The sequence below is a fragment of the Zeugodacus cucurbitae genome, chromosome 5 (assembly GCF_028554725.1).
Source record: "Zeugodacus cucurbitae isolate PBARC_wt_2022May chromosome 5, idZeuCucr1.2, whole genome shotgun sequence".
NCBI lineage: Eukaryota > Metazoa > Arthropoda > Insecta > Diptera > Tephritidae > Zeugodacus > Zeugodacus cucurbitae.
The window spans coordinates 16,014,615-16,036,509 of record NC_071670.1 but is presented as its reverse complement, the minus strand read 5'-3'; the positions used below and the strand labels follow the sequence as shown (position 1 = coordinate 16,036,509).

The following is a 21,895-nucleotide window of genomic DNA, read 5'->3' as shown; positions in this document are numbered from 1 at the left end:
GTATTTCAATTAATTGTCCATTACAAAAAATTTTCATTGCACATTTCATTTATATATTTATGTATATGTACGTACATGTATGTTCATTTGCGGCCGCATGTAATTTTATCGGAAGCCATGACCATAAATCTATAGAGTTTTATTCGGAAACTGTGGCATTGTCACTTCGTGTGGCGTTGCCAATTGCATCAATTTTCATATAATCATACATACATATGTATGTCGACTAATACTTTTGTTCATAGAATTTTTGAATTTCATGTAAATTTTTGGCTCGCGAATGATTACTACTCACTGGCAAAATTTATTTAATACGATTATGACACATCATTTATAGGGTTAATATTACATTAAAGTAAGTTTATTTAGGTTCTTCAAATGTCAGTCTGGAGAGTCAAACGTTCAATAAAACATTCCATTTCATCTCATTGTGTTCACTTCAAGAAGTATATCGTCGTAATAAGCTAAGTAATCAGTGAAGTAGTCATAATAGACTCAAACACTGCTCAGTTTTATGTCAACAACAGTCTAGAACATATTATATTAGGTTGTCAAATATCTCCCTTCTGCTTTTTTGAAGTTATACTTCTTATAGAGAGTGAATGAGAGTAAAGCAGAGAACTTAAAGCACTTGCCATGCTTATGCTATTTGAGCAATTCTTGTTTTTGCAGAACAATGTTTAAATTTTTGGTTAGTGACAAATTCACATGTTTACGCATATGTATGTTTGTATGCTTGTGCATTTTTTGTTTTGCTTTCGTTTCTGTTTCATTTCTGCGAATTCTCAACTATTTTGTGTGACTTTTGGTTAAAATACTCTGCGTTGGCCGTTGAAAAGTTAAGACTATACTTCATAGGATCATTTCTGTAGTCAGTCTTCATTTACTTTCTTTGCAAATCGAAAGTATTAGCATCCGCGATGTGGAGGTATATCGTTTTATCTGACAGCGTGAGGTTTATGAACTTCATTTCGAATTTTGTCTTGTGGCATATTAGAAATTATGTTTCTTCGATGATCGCTCGGTAATCACTTACCGTTGTTAACTGCAGGTTCGCAATCTTTTGCAGATATTATAAATTTCTCATTGCCAGAAGCTGAACCATTACTGGCATTCCTCAGAGAGAAATGCGGTATTGACGAGAAATATAGATAAAATAGATGCAAGACATTTCATATCGTATTTTAGTTATCATAATCCAATTGTAAATATTATAGATATCAATCCGTCAGAACCCAGAAATGATAATTGATTTGGACATTTTATAATGTGCATAATATATTTATAAAAGGTGAATTTAAGAAAGTGTTGGTCACTCCACAATATTTTTATCCTTTCCTTCTCGCAAGTTTTCTTTCATACAAAATGATGTGCATTTCTTGGAATATCACTAAGAAGTATAACTTCTTCCGCGTGTAGGGACTCCACGCACCTTTTTTATTTGCTCTTTATTCATTGCTTTATAAAAAGTGTTACAGTGATGGGATTTAGTTAATTATGTAATCACTTGGCGCTATGTCTGAGCTATATTGAGGATGCGATAAAACCTCCCATCCGAGCTCCCGTAGCTTCTGACGAGTCATCAACGAAGTGTATAGTCTGGCGTTGTTCTGGTGGAACACTACACCCTTGCTGTTGGCCAATTCTGGACGCTTCTGGTCGATCGCCTGCTTCAAGCGGTCGAGTTGTTCGCAGTAAATGGTAGAATTAAGCGTCTGGTCATATGGGAGGAGCTCATAGTGGATGATTCCCTTCCAATCCCAACAAACACACAGCAAAACATTCCGGGCCGTCAATCCCCGCTTTGGCCCTGTTTTGGACGATTCACCGTCTTTCGACCACGACCGTTTTCGCTTGATATTGTCGTATGTGTGCGTTTTCGTCGCCAGTCACCATCCGCTTCAAAAATGGGTAAATTTTGTTCCGTTTCAGCAGCATATCGCAGTCGTTGATTCGGCCCAGAAGGATTTTTTCTAATTAATCTTACGGAACGTTTCTCTAGCGAATTTGCCTTTAACGAAGGAAAACTTTAAAATAGCGCGAATTTAGACGTTAGTGAACTCCATGTTTACACGTCTATAACTTTAGTATCCAAACTAATCATGCATAGCGTTTTGTAGGTTATGTCAATTCCTTCCAAAAATGTATAGTATTGCCAGAGAGATATTTGACAACCTAATAGTAGTTGGCTGGAGATGACGTATAGTACTAATACTAGACAACTTATTTGTGCTACTCCTTAGACCTAAGCATCAGAGTGGTCAGCAAATTATAAAAATAGCTTGAAAAATTTATTGTTTTAAGGATATTTTTTTATAAATATATAAGTTTAAAACGACTCTGTGCAACCGTATATTTATCGAAACTCTACTAAGTTGAAATTAAACCTTTGCATTTTTTATTCGATTCATAATATTTTTGAGAGTATGCAAACCCTTCTATAAATAAAAATAAAAGTTTGCTATGCACTTTGCTTCATATTAAATATTAAAAATATTCCGAATCATTAATATATGGGTAAAAAACTGAAGACTCCTTTTGAGTATAGCTAACCATGGGCATCTGATTTATTAGCTGTAACACAACTGCTTATATACATATAATACAAATATATATATTTGTATGTATGTATTTATATAAGATCTGAAATGTGTATATAAAGCAACATAGCAACTGATATACATATATGCATTTATGTATTTCATATTTTTATCATTCGTCTCATTGCGCTTGTTCAAAGCTTTGCAAGACGCATTGCATGTCAAAGATATGTTTGATATTGCAGGCATGTATACACATACTTAACTATAGATTCATGCACAATGTTTCACATACATATCTGCAATATTTATTTATATGCCATTATAAACTTTGTGACAAGATTGTTTTCTGTTTTTGTTTTTATCCCTTTTGCTAGCGGTACAAGCATTCCGTTTTATAATACCTTCGTTCTGATTTATTTCTGCTTTTCTTCTTATTATTTACCATTGCCGTTGGCTAACTTTTTGCTTTCTTTTGCTGCGCTGCTTCAATGAGCAAGCAGTGGAATTTTGGTCTGCCATTACGTATACGTAACATTTGCTGTGTTGTGCGGGGGTTACTCATACGCCCGATATGAAACGCAAAAAAAAAATTCCAAAAGCAGATTCTTTAAGTCAAACAAGTGTCTTGTGCATGTTTGCATGTGTGGTAGCAGAGCCCATATTTCATTTGAACTCATATTTGGTGTGTGTGGGCGCCTAAATTTAATCGAGTGGAAGACAAGTTAAGTTTCAAAGAGTAGTCTTCGGGGAGCAACTTAAGTACATGGTACATACATATTTTGTTATAAAATTGAACAGCATTTACGTGCAACTTTTTCTTTAAGTATTATATGACAGTCAACTTTAGCTGTTGTGCGGTTATTAAATTTGTTGCAGAGTGTTAAGGATGATTACAAATTGAAAGGATGAAGAATTAAATGCCGACTGATATACTTATTTATTATATTTATATTTGCACTAAGCTACAATTTCTAAAAGAATTTATTTGAAAAAGAAGCAACTTTGCTAAAGCACTAAAATTTCAACAGATTTAGCAGCAAAAACTCAAACTAAGTAAGCCAGTTGGTTCATAATTCAATAAGGCATTGCTATTGACGTGTGAGAAAAAATGTGTAAATAATAATAAAATATTGTAAACTTTTCAGTAATATTGAATAAATTATATACATCTTTTCGTTGGACTTTTTATCAAAATCATATGTCGGTCAGCCCTCAATAAAAATGTGTTTAAAGTTCATCGAATGCTCGTCAAACATTTTTTTTTTTAATTGGTGCATATCTTGACCATATCTCATGCACTAAATATATTGATTTCTTCTTCGTAAGCTCTCAATTAACTCCAGTTTTCGACTGCCAGACCATTGCAGCGTCTTTTAGGCAGAGGTAGCTGCCATCAAAGTAGCAGTAGGTATACTGCTTCGAAGTGCGGCATCCTTCAGAGAGGTGGGTATTCACTTCCATTCGATGACAGTACGCTCTAAGCTTATAAGGGAGTGCCTAACATCGTTATCACACTTGAGTCAGCTCGCCAAACGCTGGAGAACAACCATCACCTGCGCAGTAGCTAGGTCTTTCTGGCCCACAGTGGATCGAAAATGGTCTTTACAGCTACCGTCGTTCAGTAAGTCTCTTATCTCCGCGATCATTGCTGGTGATTACTGGTCATTGCCCAATAGGCAAACACGCGGTGAGGCTAGGGATCAACTCAGACGCTAGTTGCCAAAGCTGTTTGGAGGAAGGCGAAGAGGAATCGTCCAAACTTGTCCTGCATTCGCCATACTTAGTTTAAAGCACCTCGTTAGGCATATCTTCGGCGAAGCCAGCGAAGTGACTGCAATCGACATTAGCCGACTTAAGGACTTTATTATAGAGTCCAAGCGGTTAGTGATCCGTTAGGAGTTTTCCGGGTGTCACAAAGGACAGTCGAATCTGTCTAAATGCCCCCGAAGTACGTTAACAATGTTTGTTGTATTTATTGCTTGCTTTAAGAAGCAGAGACGCTTGAAACACCATAGGATAATCAAAAAGTTACTGTTTTAGTCGGAGTTTTTGCTCAAACTATTACTGGATCCAGTTTTTTGAAACAAATAGAAATTTCGATATCAAAAAGTGTTAACTATTCATCTGGACTACCAGATTTGACTAAATTTTGTGAGATTATTTGAAAAGAAAACTAATTCTTGTAGTATTGACGAGCTCATGGTAAATGTTATATTTGTGATGAGGCAAAGTGCGTTTACTTTTGGTTCGATTATGTCGTTAATTAATTCTTTTTGTATTGAAAGTCAGTTCAAGAGACCTGTTAAGGACAAATTAAATAAAAATGTCTCAAATAAAAAGGGTTATTTTTTATGTTATTCAATCTTTAGTACTCCTCAAAAATAAATTGTTATAGGAACAACAAAAACGTAGAACTATTTTATCTTAGGGTTTTCTAAATTTTTGTATGTTAGTCTTTCCATACTTGTTTATAGAAAGCATTGGTATTTATAGTATATACATATCTATTTTCTATCTAGTTATATATATTATTGAAAAGTCGATACCATTACACTTTTTACTTAGCCGGTACAAATGAATGATAAGTAAATTACTATCGATTTTCTCATAAATAAACCGAAATGCTAAATATGTGTACTTTTATATAAATACATAGACAAGTATGATTAGTATATGTAAATGTATTATTTTTTAAGAGTCACACAAGAACAATAAACGAAATCAACAGCGCACACACCCACTAAAGGCACGCCTAACCCGCTAACGTTTCGACACTCACGCCTTAACTTTGTTGCTGTTGTTGTTGTTGCAGCCATGTACGCATTTGTTGTTGCCAAACAATAATAGTTTATTGCATAGCTTTCAATAGTTTTTTTTCATTAGTTTGGCCGCTGCAGGAAGGAACCGGTCACTCATCCAGTTCGTTCGTCCGTCAGTCATTCAGTCAATCAGTCTGTCACATATCTTTAATTTACAGCTTGTAAATGTGTGAGAAATTAAGTACTGTAGAACTATATGAACAAAAATGTTTTTATTGTTCTTGTTATCTAGTTATTGGGCAAGTTTGCTTTATGGTGAATGATGGACATACATAGTTATGCAACTACACACATACAAATACATATACACAAATATATTTAACGGTATAATAGTTTAAGAGCAGCGCTAATAAGCTATGAGCTAGCAGCTACTTAGATACTTAGATGTGAAGCGCTAAAACTGCAATAAATCGATGAGTTACGGAAATCAACAATTTCCGCGATGAATTGTTGACTACTATAAAATAACAACAACAACAAGCAAGCAAGCAAATATGAAAAGTAAAATGAAAATAAAAATCTATAAAATCTAATTGAAAATTGAAAGCTGTCTAAAACGAATGGCTGATGAACTCGGCAATCGGCATTACATACGTACATATATGCATACATATTTATATTTGCGTGTATGTCTATATACTCAGAGTTTGTGGCTCACCCTTTGATTTGCCTATATTTACGCAACTGAATTTATTTCGAATATTTCATGAAAATTCCTTTTTTAGTAGATAAGCGCAGCAATAAAAGAATTTATAAACACACACATACACACATATATTCATACATACATACATATGTAAATATATACAGTTTTGCGATATTTTATCGCTTCCGCTCGCCTTATGCTATTTTTCTGGCATTTTATGCTTTCAATTTTCTTTATAAAAAATCATATTCTCATAAAATATTCCTCAATTGTTATATTGTAATGTCTAGAAGAAGTGTGTAGCCGAAGTCTACTGCGTTCATGCTCGCTTTCGATGGCCTTGCATGGCTCGCATACTTTTCTTTAAAAAAATATACATGTATGTATGCACAAGTGCTGTTGTTTGTGAAAAATATTTGCATTTGCTATTTTCGTTCAATTCATAATGCTTGTTGTTTTTGTTGCTTTCATTTGCTTTACATTATCCAGCAAATAAATTTGTTTCACTTGAAAGCGTATGAAATAAATTCGAAAGATAAGTAATTTACTCATTAAAAAAAAGCAAAATAATTTGCGGCAGAAAAACAAATATGTTTATTTAAATTATAAATACAAGTGCTGTATATACAAAAAAAATTTAAAATTAAGAAAATAAAAAAATTGAAGAAAATAAAAAATTACCAAAAATAGCTGTTTTTTAAACGCAAAAAGTATATGTATTTATACAGAAGCCTAAAAATAATTTAAAACAGATAATGACGCAAAATTTTTAATTATTTTTTTCAGTACAATAAGATAAACAATATCTTACAGAAACAATTATTAACAAAAAATTATAAACAATTATTTACAATTGTTTTACGATTCAATTCAATTTTTACATGCAAAACAATATTGCAAAATTTTTAGAATTAACACATACATTTACAATTTCAATTACCGTTTTTAGATGATTTCTAGAAAAAAATAGAGCAAAGAATATGAGATTTCTCAACTCACCTAGTGGAATAGTATTGCTCTGTTTTTTAGGGAAGACTAATATATTTTGTCGAAATGTTTCAATTCAAAAATATCGCAAATTTGGTAAATTTTTAAAATCGATTATTTATAGATAGCTCAAAAATTGTATGATTTCAATACTATTGAATAAAAGTGTTCTAGGTTGTTGGACCATGAATTTTATTGTTTACGTTTTCTATGATCCTCTCTTAGGCGGACACCTCTCTTGGGAAGACAAAAATCGCTCGACGGTGAGTGTCCGTCCAAGAAAGATTTTCACTTCTATAACCCGAAAATCTCCATAACTCGAACTTCTATAACTCGAAGATCTCCGTAACTTGAACTTTTAAATTGGCAATAGCGTTTAGAAATCAAATTTCATACAAATTTCCTTCCATAACTCGAAGTTCTCCATAACCCAAACCCTGGAATTGGCAATAGAAGTAAAATTTCATACAAATTTCCTTCCATAAATCGAACTTTTCTATCAGGACATAATTAAAAATTTAAAATTTTAGTATCGAGGCAGAATTTTAAAAGAGTCCCTCTATATCGTATGAAGGCGAACAAGAAATATGATATTATACTTATGGATTGCATAAATCATGTAACAAAGGCATGAGATACAGACGTCAGGAGCCAAACAACTATATACAAATAAAACTATAGTATAAAATGATTTTCGTTATTCTTGTGAACTATATGCCGAATATATGGATATGGATATACAACCGAACTTAGCACATCATTATAAATCATAAATCTACATTTCAAAGATTTTTTAAAAGAATAATATTCATATAATATGTATTTATGCATAATATATTAGTATTATTGCCATAAAATCCACTTTGTTTGCTTTTCCGGAACTTTCCCCGTCCCATACATAATATTTCGATTTATATTCAGGTAATTAAATTAACCAAACAAATTTAACAGCAAAGGTCAAAGCGCCAAGTGGCCACTTCAAACGGTAAATATCATATATGTATATGTATTTATGTATGTGCTTAGGCAGGTGGTTTTATTTTTAATACCACGGAAATACCCATTCGTGCTATTTTTGGTTCACATGCATAAACGCGTGGATATTTTTGAAAATGCATAAAAATTTCATTAGTCAGCGCTTTGGCGTTTTCCATGCTTGTTTACAGTTCTATAAAAAGCGTGCGCCCACTTGGCGACAAAATAAATGGAAAATCATGTGAAAATATTTACCCAAATACAAATCTTTCGGCAAGTATGTATGTTAGCCACATTCATGCAAATAAAGATGCATACGTGAGTCTTGATATGCGTGCATATGTGCATGTGCGCTTATTTATATTTGCTTTATTAACAATTATAGTATTACATAGTATTTATTATAGTATTTTTGCACTTAAGAATTTTTGGAAAAAGTGGAAAAGATTATGCTAACTGGAATAAGTAAATTTGGCTTATTATATGAAATAGCACGTATTAGATATTTTTAGTTTGGTAAAAATGTTGTTAGTATATAAAATTAGATGTAAATTTTGACCTGACTAACAGCGCTTTAACTGTATTGTTGAATTGAAAACAATTGTTATTAACAGTTATGTATATACATATATACCAATTTTGAATACGCTTCACCACTGTTTGAGTCCCATCTACACATCTAGCAACTCCAAGAGGTATTGCAGAAAATTGTTTCAGAGTTGAAACCCTTTCATTCGTTCGAAGAAAGTTATTTAGTCGAAATAGGTGATACAGTCCGCAAACTGTACTTACAAATTTTCCAAGATATCAATACATACATATATACATACATACATACATATTGGTTCCTCCACTAAGTTACTTCATTTGATTACAACAGCTGCTCTTACTGAATTTTTTCGCAGCCAACTTCATACCTAGCCGATTTGCCGTTACATATTTCAATAGCTGATATAGTAAGGACTTTTCAAAAAAAAAAATATATCAATAAGTGAGGAAGGGCTAAGTTCGGGTGTAACCGAACATTTTATACTTTTTATTTATTTAACTTTATTAGATAATATTATGTTATACACAATTTGACCCACATATGCGTCATATATATTGTATAAAGTCCATTGAAAGTTGGAAACCCTAATATTAGGTTAGAAGTCCTCATGTTCAATTAATGGGGCCTTGAAAACCTCTGGTCCGATTTCGGCGATTTTTAGAATGGGGCTGCCACACTATAAAGGTAGTATTTGTGTAAAGTTCTGCATCGATATCTTCACTAGTGCTTACTTTATATATTGTAAGGTTAACTATTCAGATCGTCTTCAAAGTTCTGGTATATAGGAAGTAGGCGTGGTTGTAAAGCGATTTTGCCTATTTTCACAACATATCATTGGGATGTAAGGAAGCTATTACAAACCAAGTTTCATTGAAATCGGTCGAGTAGTTCCTGAGATATGGTTTTTGACCCATAAGTGGGCGATGGCACGCCCATTTTCCATTTTGTAAAAAAATCTGAGTGCAGCTTCTATCTGTCATTTCTTATGTGAAATTTAGTGTTTCTGACGATTTTCGTTAATGAGTTAACTCACTTTTAGTAATTTTCAACCTAACCTTTGCCTAAAAACCTAACCACTTTCCCAAACTTTTATAACTTTATTTATGGCTTAGTTATGACACTTTATGTGTTTTCGGCTTTTTGTGGGCGTGGCAGTAGTCCGATTTTGCCCATTTTCGAAAGCAACCCTCTCACGGTCCCAAGGAACGTGTGTTCCAAGTTTCATCAAGATATCTCAATTGTTACTCAAGTTATTCGTTGCACGGACGGACGGACAGACAGACATTCGGATTTTGGCTCGTCTCGTCACCCTGATCATTTTGATATATATAACTCTATATCTAACTCGTTTAGTTTTATGACTTACAAACAACCGTTATGTGAACAAAACTATAATACTCTCTTAGCAACTTTTGTTAAATATATCCTAACAAAGATGGGAGATCAAAAATACAATTTTCAGCATATTTTGCTGTTTCAAAAGCGTAAAATGCAGTTGAAGCAAGACGAATATTATGTGCTATGAGAAGACGTGTTCGGTGTCAATGCCAAAATTGGTTTGCAAACTTTCGTTCCGGCAATTTCGATTTTGAGGATGCATAGCATCCTGGAAGGACTCCTAAAGCCGAAGTGAATAAAGAATGTCGTTGGTCGATGCAATTCGTCGAATAACAACTCGAGAGATTGCTGAAAGATTAAATTGGCTAACATGACCGATCACAAGTACATGAAACGTCAAGGATTAATTTCGAAACTTGAGGAACCCCATGCTCTTAGAGAACGAAATTTGCCAAGCCGCATATCGCGCATTGTTAAAATTAAGATTATGTGAAATAGTAGTTAGAGCTTCGTAGTCTAGACGTCGATCTTGTTTTTATATCTCTTAGAAAGGTGATAAATAAATCCTAGAGTATCTTTGTTTGGATTTAACGTCTATTACCACGGCCCTATGTAGTATATATAATAATTTCTTTAATTTTAGTGGACTTCAATGGCTGAATATATGGGAAAAATTATTTTTTGTTTTAATAGAATTAAATAAATACATTGTGACAGTATAAAATGTTTGATTTCACCTGAACTTAATCATTCTTTCTTATTAATTATTTGATTAGATTAGTTTCTCTCAGTATGTCTATAATTTTTTAAAACTATTCCATTGTGTTCTTACTTCAGATATAGTCATTTCACAATAGTATACGTATCTGATCTGACCAAGGAAACAGAATACACAAATAATCACTTTTTTGTGATCTCTATATCTTATACTCTACGAATCCAATGCTGGTGAGCTAAACATTGCCCAAACCAATTGATATGATGATGACTATGTTACTTCAAGAGTTGTTCTATTCGGAGCTATGTGACTGTAAAGACTTTTACTTTTCTTTCCAACCAACCAGCCAACTGAAGGTTACTTAATGGGACTTTTAAAACTTTGCTTAGAGAATATCATACGAAAATTTTCTATGAACATCAGCTGGATTAGATTGGTTTGATACAATAAAAAAAATTGTTGTTGTCTCATTCTCCAAAATTTTATAAGGAAAAGTTGACTAGAGCGACTTTCAAAAATAAATAAAATGTAAATACTTTTTTATTTATTAGTCTCTAATAACTTTAATCAGTAAATCAAATTAAGTAATATTTTTCTTGCATCTAATAAATTTCTTTTACATTTCTTTTCCATTTCTTCTTACAATGTAGTCAACGAAATTGTATTTTCATTGTAAACACATACTATCAGCATTTGTATGGTTTCTCGCTAGTAATTTTTGTCGCGCTAATGACTTGTACTTTACCGCATTAAGAAAACACTAGCCACAAAGCTGATTTACATAGTGGTAGATATGTATCAACAATATACATAGATATATACCCGCAATAATTTGCCACTTCCGTGAGGTTGGCGTAATTTTAAACCGAAAATACACATGTATATACATAGACATGCATATAAATATATAGACATACTTATGTATATGCATATCTACTGTGTGTTTCTACATCATTTTCCAATTTGTTCGCAGACCTGCTGGAATTGTCCCAGCGCTGCGCCACTTTAAATGTACACAATTATTATATAAGTAAAGTGTTGCTTGCAACAATTCAAAGGTACAGTTCGCAAGGGTTTTAACCAGTAGTAAAAATACACTTTTAAATAAATAACACATGAAAACAATCGGGCGGTGACATCAATGAAAGCCACGTGCCATGTGTACCATACATATGTATGCATATACGAGTACGAGTATTAAGTCATTAAGGTTGTAAAGGCAAAGAAAAGAAAGAACATAGACACATTCAGAAGAAGATAAGCTATACAGCTTATCAAACGTGCTGTATAGTCAATGTAACTGTGAATGCTTTTAATTTTAATTGATTACAAATCATTAGAAGAATTAGTAAAGTAGGTTTTTAATGGTGGCACTGATGAATTTCAGGCACTGTATGCCCGAGACAATATCGGATTTTAATTTCTCAAACCTTACTTGGTTTTTTACTACTTTGAGTGCAAAGTGTTAGCATTTCAAAGGGAGTCCACAAAGAGTTTTAAGTCCAAAAGGCTAGATACGTTCTAGAATGACCGATATTGTTGCAGATTTTATTATTGTTCCTCTTCCTCATATTAATATCTATAGTTCTGAACTATCTTTCCACACATTGCCACTATTAAACTGACAGAGTAGAGTTCAAGTTTTTTTTTCTCATTTCTCCATAAATAGACAACATAGACATGTTAAGGAGCTATATGGGAATCCATTTGAAATCCAAGAAACATAGTATATCAATATGTATGTCGGTACTAAAATCAAAGGTGAATAACTAAGGAACAGAACTATCTTTAGGGGTTTGGGTTAAGATCATAACTTAACCATGATATTTCGAATACTCCTAAGTGAGTTTTTTATGAAATTGTGAAAATTATCTATCTACATATTTTTAAGCTTACACCCATATTGATTATCAAGAAACTATTTCTAGTTACAAAGCTTGAAACAGTGATTTCTGAATTAGTACCCCATTTGGTACAAATAAAGTGCCGATAATTTAAACGTATGTTACTTTTAAGATTATGCAGAGTTAAGCTATCTATTTAGCGGAGTCAGCAAAGTACCTTTTTGTTAAAATCGAAAATAACAAACTGAGTTAATGTGCTTGAAATTGTGTTTTTGAAGAATCAAACTTCTTCAAATAAAACTGATATTTTCACATTACCTAGACGTTTTGTCGTAATTATTTTGCTATTTTTGCGAAGTGTTTGGAAGTTATGCGATAAGAGATAAATAGATTGTAAGATAAAACTACCACTTCCACTACAATCTTAAGGTATACTAACAACCTATATCGTGACCTAATGAACTCTCTTCACGCTTTCTATTGCTTACATTGCCTTTATAAAATTCTTATTTCATTTGGAACTTCGCTATACATAAATAAGCAAGCACTTGCTGTCGTCTGAGTAACAATAAATCTACAATTTAATTGGAATTAATTAAAATCCAATATTATTATACCACCTCTTCACGCCATATGCAAGCAAAAATGTGACATTTATCGGCGGAAAGGTATGTATAGAGTCGCGCGAAAATAAACACAGTTAACAAATATTTATGTTTATACGAGTATGAATTTATATACTCGCTCATAAATACGTGTGCTTATGTAAATATTTATAGGCGAGGAATGTATGTGCCACCTATGAGCGCACACACAAAATTTTGTATAAACAAGTGATAATGCGTTAGTTGTTAGGTAAATGCTTAATAACGTAATTAATTGAATAAATAACCAAATAAATTCGCTTAATTGGCTAAGCACAAAATTTTACTTAAGTCATTAAGTGGCAACAACAACTGATCCTCACGACACATTTACGTAGTTCGAAACAGATGTTCCCCTCAATTGCTTTGAACTGAAGATTTATTGACTTATGATCGTGTAAGCGTTTAGGCCATATTGATGGTTTCAAATCAAGTGTGAGATATGTATGTAATTGAAAGTGGAACAGTTGCTCAAATTGCATGTAATTTATTGTATAAAATAATTTTTCTTTAAATAACAATGCTATTTCAAATTACTGCTAAATTACAGACTTTCGAAAGGTTTTCATGATATTAATATATTAACTTTTTTAAATCTCTTATGTTTGGAAAACTGTTGTTCTTAAATTAGTTGCTAAGTTCATTGCGTGACAACTCCATCGATGAATTGACACACAGAGACACCTTCACTTTAGTATCTAATATATAAACTTCTCGTGTCACGGTGTACGTTATTGAACTCCTCTGAAACCGCACGACCGATTTTCGTGAATCTTAGCGAGTATATCGGCTGGAGTGGAGAATCGGACAACATCTATTTTTCATCCTCCTAAATGTTAAGGGTGGTCCACCCCTAAATTTTTTTAACTTTACGCGAAGAAAATTAAAAAATTTCTGGCAAATTTTAGTCTTGAAATATTCGTGGAAGGCCAGAAAAAGATTAGAAAGTGAGTAAATATAGAAAAATTGCGAGGAAGATATCAATAAGAGAATTTTATTCGAGTTGCCAAGAAAAATATAAAAAGAGAAAACAAAAAAATAATATTTTGAAGGTTGCCATTGTGCTTTGTTAAAATATTTTTGTTATTGTTCAATTGTATAAGGTTGTGTCGATAGCCCAAAACAATTTGTAAAAAATAAGGAAAGGCTAATTTCACGTCCAACCGAACATTTTACACTCTCGCAATTTATTGATGTAATTTTATTAAGATAACACACAATATGACCTATATATTCGGCAGCAAGTCCAATAGAAAATCATCATATATAGTATATGAGGGCTGATGTAATTGCAGAACCAATTTCACTCATTTTCACCAAGGTTCCAAGGTTTCCAAGGTTAACGGGAATAGGCACCTGTTAGTAGGCAAACAAACGGCACATTCGGCCTTGAAATTACTCCTAAATTGCAAATGAACGAAACACCAGTCGGCAAAATCGCCAAAAATAGCGCTATAACGAAGATTTTACAAATATTCAAGAAGTCGCTGAAAGTACTGCACAGGGCTTTAAAAGATCTTGATTGTCGATAAACGTTTTTGGTGGAGCCAGGATTCTGTTAACAGGTGATTTACGCCAGACTCTTCCAATTATTCCTGGATCAACTGTTACTGCCGGGCTAATCGCATGCCTAAAGTCATTTAATTTGTGGCGACACATAAAGTATCGCCAATTAACAACTAACATATGAGTGTTTTTGCAACAATATCAAATTGCGATTGTAGAAGCAGTTGGAAATGGTGGGGGTCGCAGTTGACACCTCGATGGATTAATAGCATTTCCAACAGATTTCTGTCACTTCATTGACTTTAAAGAGAAGTTTTCCTGACATGAAACCTCAATATAATAACCACAAATGACTGATTGAATGACCTATATTGGTGGTAAAAAAAAGATATCGATGATCTTAATGCGACAATTTAGAATTTCGGTCCAAGAGAGTTGACACAGCTACTAACCAGGATGACGTAGTCAATTACCCCAAACTATTTAAAATTGCCTGTACTTTGCAATTAAAAGTAGTGTGAGTTGTAATCATGCTGCGTAACATAAATCGACCTCGAGTATTCAATATCGTCGCCGAAGCCAAGATTGGACCAACTTAATTTAATGTATACCTTAGCCACATAAACGTGTGGCCGGGTCTGCTAGTAATTATATACGATTAGCTTTACTGAACATATGTTTAATATGTCGCAATTTCAAAACTAGTCAAATTTGAAAGAAAACAGTGTATGAAAAAAAATCAAAAAAATAAATAGTTGTCAAACCTCAAATTGACAGCTTGTTGAACACCATATGATTGTGTCAGCTGCAGTGGTTTATTGTGTGAAAACTTTTAAGTCTCTTTTTCTAACTTTTGGCAATAGTAACGCATTTGACAGGGTTTATAAATTCGATTAAGCTAGTTAGAGTGGAAGTTATGACAGGTGCCTTTTGAATGGTGAGAAAAAATATATGTATTTGAAAGACGGCTGAGAACAAAACTGTCAAAAATGAGTGAATTGTGGGACAGCAGTAGTTACGAGGGTAGCATGATTGGTGATTATGTTTTTGAATGTGAATTAAATTAATATTTTTGAAACAGAAAATATATAATTTATGAGCACTTTCCCTTAAATAGCCCATCCATAGTCGTCGAATTTGTTTATTTCTACAAACAGTTCGTCGGAGAAATTCGACTGTGGATGACACGTTTTAGGAACGAAATATTCGGTGTCTTTATTTATTTATTATTTTGGGTTTGAAAATATGATTTTGCTTTAATGGTGATCTCCTAATTTAATACAAAACTTGTAACAGTTCTTAACATGCCTACGGTAGTCGAATCTATAAAATAGTGCCGGTTCGGAATTAATTCGCCAAAATATTTTACTTCAGTACATATTACTTCGATACAGATGTATGTATATATTTATGTGTTAAACCCAGGGTTAGTTTAGGGTACTGATTTACTGATTGAATTTTTATGTGTTAAGATCACAAATGTCGTACTAAATCAAAACAGACTAATCAAACCACACTCGTACCGTAGTAAAATAAATAATTAAACAAAAGTATTAATAGGCTTCAGCTTTCAAAGCCAGACAGCAGCACAGCTGTGAATGAATTTTGCATTTGGCAGAGTGTAATTTTGTTGGGAAAACGCAGATGTGCGTATAGAATTACGGTAAAGAACTAAAAACTCATATATACTATGTGAGTATTACATTGTAGTGACTGTGTTATGTGTATGATACACTGCCTTAGGTTACAAATATACATACGTATACTATATAAACATTTAATCACATATTTTAAAGTTGATTTACCCTAAAGTCTCTTTATATATACATTTGTATGTATTATACTTTTGATATCTTATATATTTAATACCGTTATTTCTCGATCAATCAAACAATCAATCAAGTATACTATTACACTTCATGAGTCTGATATGTCATATATTTATACTCATATTGGCCATTTTAGTAGTAGCGATTGCAATATGAAAATCAAATTTTGTCCTAAATACATATGAAGATTGCATTATATATATACATATGTATATAAATATAAAATGTATAAATATTTGTATGTTTAAATTATTGCATATCAATACTCTCTACGCAAATCCATGAAATCTTATATCTTAGCCAGCGTGTGAAATTAACCCAAAGTGTATACCGCAAACAAACTTTACTGCCATACAGCGTATTTCGTCTGGAAAAATAATTTGCTACAATTTCGCATGCATAATTCATTCGGGTTCTTTAAACATTCCTTTAGGAAACACCAAATACATTCCAAAGGTTGCTTTCTCATGATTTAAACTGAAGTTTTAAAGTCTGATAGCATTGCTGACATATAAAAGCTACATTCAAAATTGTAACGTTACTAATTTATAGAGACCATTCATAAATTTCACACTAAGGTCGGTCGGTTAGAGTTAGAGTTAGAGTTAGAGTTAGAGTCATGTTTTAAACTGAAGTTTTAAAGTCTGATAGCATTTCTGACATATAAAAGCTACATTCAAAATTGTAACGTTACTAATTTATAGAGACCTTTCATAAATTTCAGGCTAAGGTCGGTCGGTTAGAGTTAGAGTTAGAGTTAGAGTTAGAGTTAGTGTTAGTGTTAGAGTTAGAGTTAGAGTTAGAGTTAGAGTTAGAGTTAGAGTTAGAGTTGGAGTTAGAGTTAGAGTTAGAGTTAGAGTTAGAGTTAGAGTTAGAGTTAGAGTTAGAGTTAGAGTTAGAGTTAGAGTTAGAGTTAGAGTTAGAGTTAGAGTTAGAGTTAGAGTTAGAGTTAGAGTTAGAGTTAGAGTTAGAGTTAGAGTTAGAGTTAGAGTTAGAGTTAGAGTTAGAGTTAGAGTTAGATTTAGAGTTAGAGTTAAAGTTAGAGTTAGAGTCGCTAATTATATGCGTTCACTTTGAGAACTTGAGAACAGACCTGGTTAAATATATGTAAGTTATAGTTAAGGTTCTAATCTAACAAGTACCGCCAGATTAGGTCTTTTATTGCATTGTGTTTTGTTGATTCGCCAATTAGTTTTAGTGTGGTGGGTCCTACTCACTTGAAAAGGAGTTTCATTTGTTTCTTTCAAAGTATTCATTTAACTCCATTATATTTAGAATCAAAAATTTTGACAGACCTTCTCTCAAACACAAATTGTTCATCAACTGATCTGAGAGCATATAATTAAATTTACATTAGCATCTCTAATTATTTCCCTCATTCATTAGTGTTACTACGTAGGATCAAGTATGTTGAAGTATATAGGACTCTGATTAAAAATTGCAAACTGGTACAACCATTTTCACTTAATTTACGCGTTAAAAGTACATCAAACGAAACAGCAACAAAATATAGCGAACTACAAATAATATTTTACAACAAAAATAGAAAAAACAACAGCGCAAACTGTGCATATATTAATAAATAATACGTTTTTGTCGTTGTGAAAAGTGCGTAAAGAAGACGCATTGCGAGTGCTTCGTAGCGCCTGTTGCAAGCCAACAGCAAAAATAGCGGCAACAAATCAACGAACCAACCCATATGTAAGTGTGTGAGTGTTTGTGTAATGTTATTTGCACTCACACATAAAAATACTTATTATGTATTTTGCGTAATAATTTTATACTGCAGTCCCATTTGTTTTCACACACACACACAGCAACTACATAAATATGCGTAGGTATATAATCCACTGGTGCTTTGTTTAGATACAGCCCCTATAGCGGCGCGTTAGTACTTTATTATGTCTGAGCAGCTAACAATAAGATTGGCAAGCTATTGTTGTTTTTGTTGTTATTAATATTTTTGTTGTTGTCGTGCCACTCTTCACTTCAGACTAAGCGGTGTTGTTATTGCTGTTGTTGTATTCTATACTACATTGCTTTTGTTATTGTTGTTTTTATTGTTCATTGTTGTTTCTATGTGTTGTTGTGGTTTTAATATTTCATTGTTGTTGCTATTGTTGCTGCCTTTTCTACTTCAAATCACGCTTCTAACTTGTTATTACTATTGTTTTTGTTATTATTAGTTCTTATTGTTGTTGTTGTTATTATACATCTGGCTATATTGTCTTGTAGCTTGTCATTGCCATACCCGCATTAAATCAAAAGAATTTATGTTAATCAGACGCATACGACGCGTACAAAGCCGATTGCGTATACGCCATGGCACACTTGCTTGCATTCAAGGGGATATTGTTCCTCTGTTGTAGCTCTACATGCATACAAAACGTTTACGACACACACACACACACACACACACACACACATACAAGTGTTTTAACAGATATTCCAACACACAATAACGCAGTTATTCTTCTTCTTATCTTCTTCTTCCTCTTCCTTCGTTCAGCCGCTGCCACAACAGCTCTCTTTGTGTTGCCCTCGCATTTATTTGCAAAATATTAGTAGCGCATTGTGTATCTGTAGTTATACTCATATATACTCAAGTGCTTCATTCACTTTCAAGTGCTGCCATACAATAAAAACAACAAACATATAAATAATGCTGAAGTGTGTGCGAGTATGAGCAAATGACAGCAAATGAGTGGCTACTTTGATATTAATGCAACAGATTTGTTGGTAACTAATAAAAATTACGTATACGCCAGAGTATACTTTATAATGGTTGGTATGTACATTGGTATGTATGCAGCGCACACAAATGCTTTCACGAGCTTGAGCGTGTTTCTGCGTTGTTAGTTGATTTTATATGTGTATTCCATTCCATTGCCGCTATTATGTGTACCATGTGCACATGCTCACGCGCGCTATTGTTGTGGTAATATTGCTTCTTATTAATATTATACGTTTTTATTATTTTCCGCTACTTTCTGCAGTTTTCTCAATCGAAAACTTACGCCTGATTGGGTTTTATTAAATTACTTGGCGCATAAAGCGATGTTGTGAACTAAACTGGGAGTGAGTGGAGGGTATAGTTATGAGTGGGTGGAGAGGTAATTGAAAAGCTTTAGGCAGGTAGGGTTTCCAGCAAGGGTTATAAAGAGTCGGTGAGGAGTCTACTGCACCAATATTCTTTACGCTACAGCAATAAGAGCACTTAGTATGCTTGAGAATTATGTTTAATTCAGCATGAACAAGTTTGAAGAAAGCGGTATCAAAATTTATTTCCGGAGTAATGCTCAATATAGTAATATATGACGAAGATTTCTCCGGACCTTGTCACGCCCCCAATATGCCGATAATCTAAAGCTTATAAAGTGCTATAACTCAGTAATAAATGAAATTATGGAATTTGGTATAGAGGATCACATTACAGATGGGCATATTTGCAAGTAATTTTATTGGAAAAGTGGATGTGGTCCTTCCCCCGTAAATGTGTATATATTATATATATTTTTTGTACATGTGTATCTCATAAACTACCAAAGCTATACAGCTCAAACTTTTCGGAGTAAACCCTAAACCCTAAATTTTATCATAATGATCGTACGGAAATCTCCTAGATATTCTAAAGATGTTCAAAGGAGATGCGTTCCTTTTGACAGTGTACCTTAATGCCAAAAACGGGCAATCATGTCAATACTGCGTTTAGCTCTCATAAAAAGGATTTTAAAACTTCTGTGGCACATTACACCGTTAATATCTTAGCAAACAGCAGTGGATGGATTTGGGGGGCGGAAAATTTTTCAGAATGTCAAAATTTTAAATCTGATTTTTTTATATAAATTTACAAATAAATTTCTATGAAATAGAATGTAATTCATTTTCTGATTAACTTTTTTTTCTTGAGAGAATACTGATAAAAAATGCTTTATAACAAAAATAATTGAATATTGATAAGCTTTTTCTGACTAATTTTCAAAGCTCTGTTGACTTGTTGTATCTTTAGTAAAGTTAATCTTACAAGTGAGCCGCTTCTAAAACTGCATAATGTTTTCTTATTTTATTTTCAATGATTCCGGTGTTTCATATATGAATTGATATAAGTATTCATTTAAAATTCATCTTTTTGTTTGTATATAAAAATATTTTTATTCTTAAAAATGATTTCTATAGAATCTTTTATAGCTTAAAGCAATAATTCGTAATTATTGTAAAATGTTATTAAAATTCAAGTATATATGTATTTGGTCACGCAAATAGCACACATAGTCATAAGAAGCAATAGCTTATACAATTGACAAAGTTCTTTAAAAGGCTAAAAAGGGCTAAAAAATATCATTATTTGTTAATTAATTTATCCATTTAGGTAAAAAATAACAATTAGCAATTCCCGAATAATTAATTTTAATTGAAAAACTTGAGCTCCCTCTAAAATGCCTTGGACATTCAAATAGCACAATTTACCAAATCTGCCAAAAAAATTAAATCAACGATTTGATTCCATAATATATTTACGTTTCTAATACTTGGTACTATATCCCCGATTTTGCATTACGGCATTACATCTGCGTACCATACTTTCTACAAGCTTCGCACACCTCTCCTTTGGGATGGAGTACCAAGCTTCCTTAATACCTTCCCATAAAAAAATTCGAAAAATTAATTTTCGAACCAACGTTTACTATCTAATTTTAGATGCTTTAAGTGTACAATTAACAGGACATAAAAGTGCTTATTATAATCTCTACGAAAAATTTAATTTTTTTGACAATTTATATGAAATAGATACCAATGAATTAAAAATTCGCGCAAATGTATTAGTTACTAAGTATTCTGATGATTTGGAAGATACTTTCGCGAATGAATGTATTAATTTGCACTGTCAACTCAAAGATTCTCTAATGAACACAAAAGATATTCGTTTCGCGCAAGGAATATACAATTTTTTGCTTTCTCAAAATCTTCAAGATGTTTATCCAAATGTAGATATTGCTCTACGTATTTTTTGAGTATTCCGTCTTCGAACTGTTCAGGAGAAAGATCTTTTTCCACCTTGAAAAGAGTCAAAACGTATTTACGCGCAAGTATGGGCCAAGAGAGACTCAATGCTTTAGCACTACTGTCAATTGAAGCCCAACTAGTTCAAGAAATTGATTAACGACGTAATTGATGATTTTGCTCAGACGAAAGCCAGAAACAAGATATTTAAAAATTAAGTTAATGTATTAGTTTAAGAAAACTGACTGTTATTTATGTTGTTAATATATATTTGTACTAGCTTTATACCCGCGGCTTCGCCCGCAGTGGAGTCATTAAATAAGTATGAGAGATAAAGGGTAAGGGTATAATAATAGAAATGAGTCAATATGATAACTAAATTTGATTGTTTGGCTGAGATCAACAATTTTTAAAAATTACTGCAGACAGAAGTTTCAACACTTTAATATATGCTTATTGAAATGCAACAACAAATGTTAAAATATATTTCACCGT

General features: G+C 32.7%; 1 protein-coding gene and 1 pseudogene across 7 annotated transcripts in view; both read left to right on the top strand.

Annotated features, from left to right (window-relative positions):
- The window catches only part of LOC105214642 (probable inactive protein kinase DDB_G0270444), a 79,602-nt gene that overhangs the window by 34,945 nt on the left and 22,762 nt on the right, over positions 1–21,895 (top strand). The window lies entirely within an intron of this gene.
- LOC128922390 (small nucleolar RNA U3) lies at positions 842–1,070 on the top strand (annotated as a pseudogene).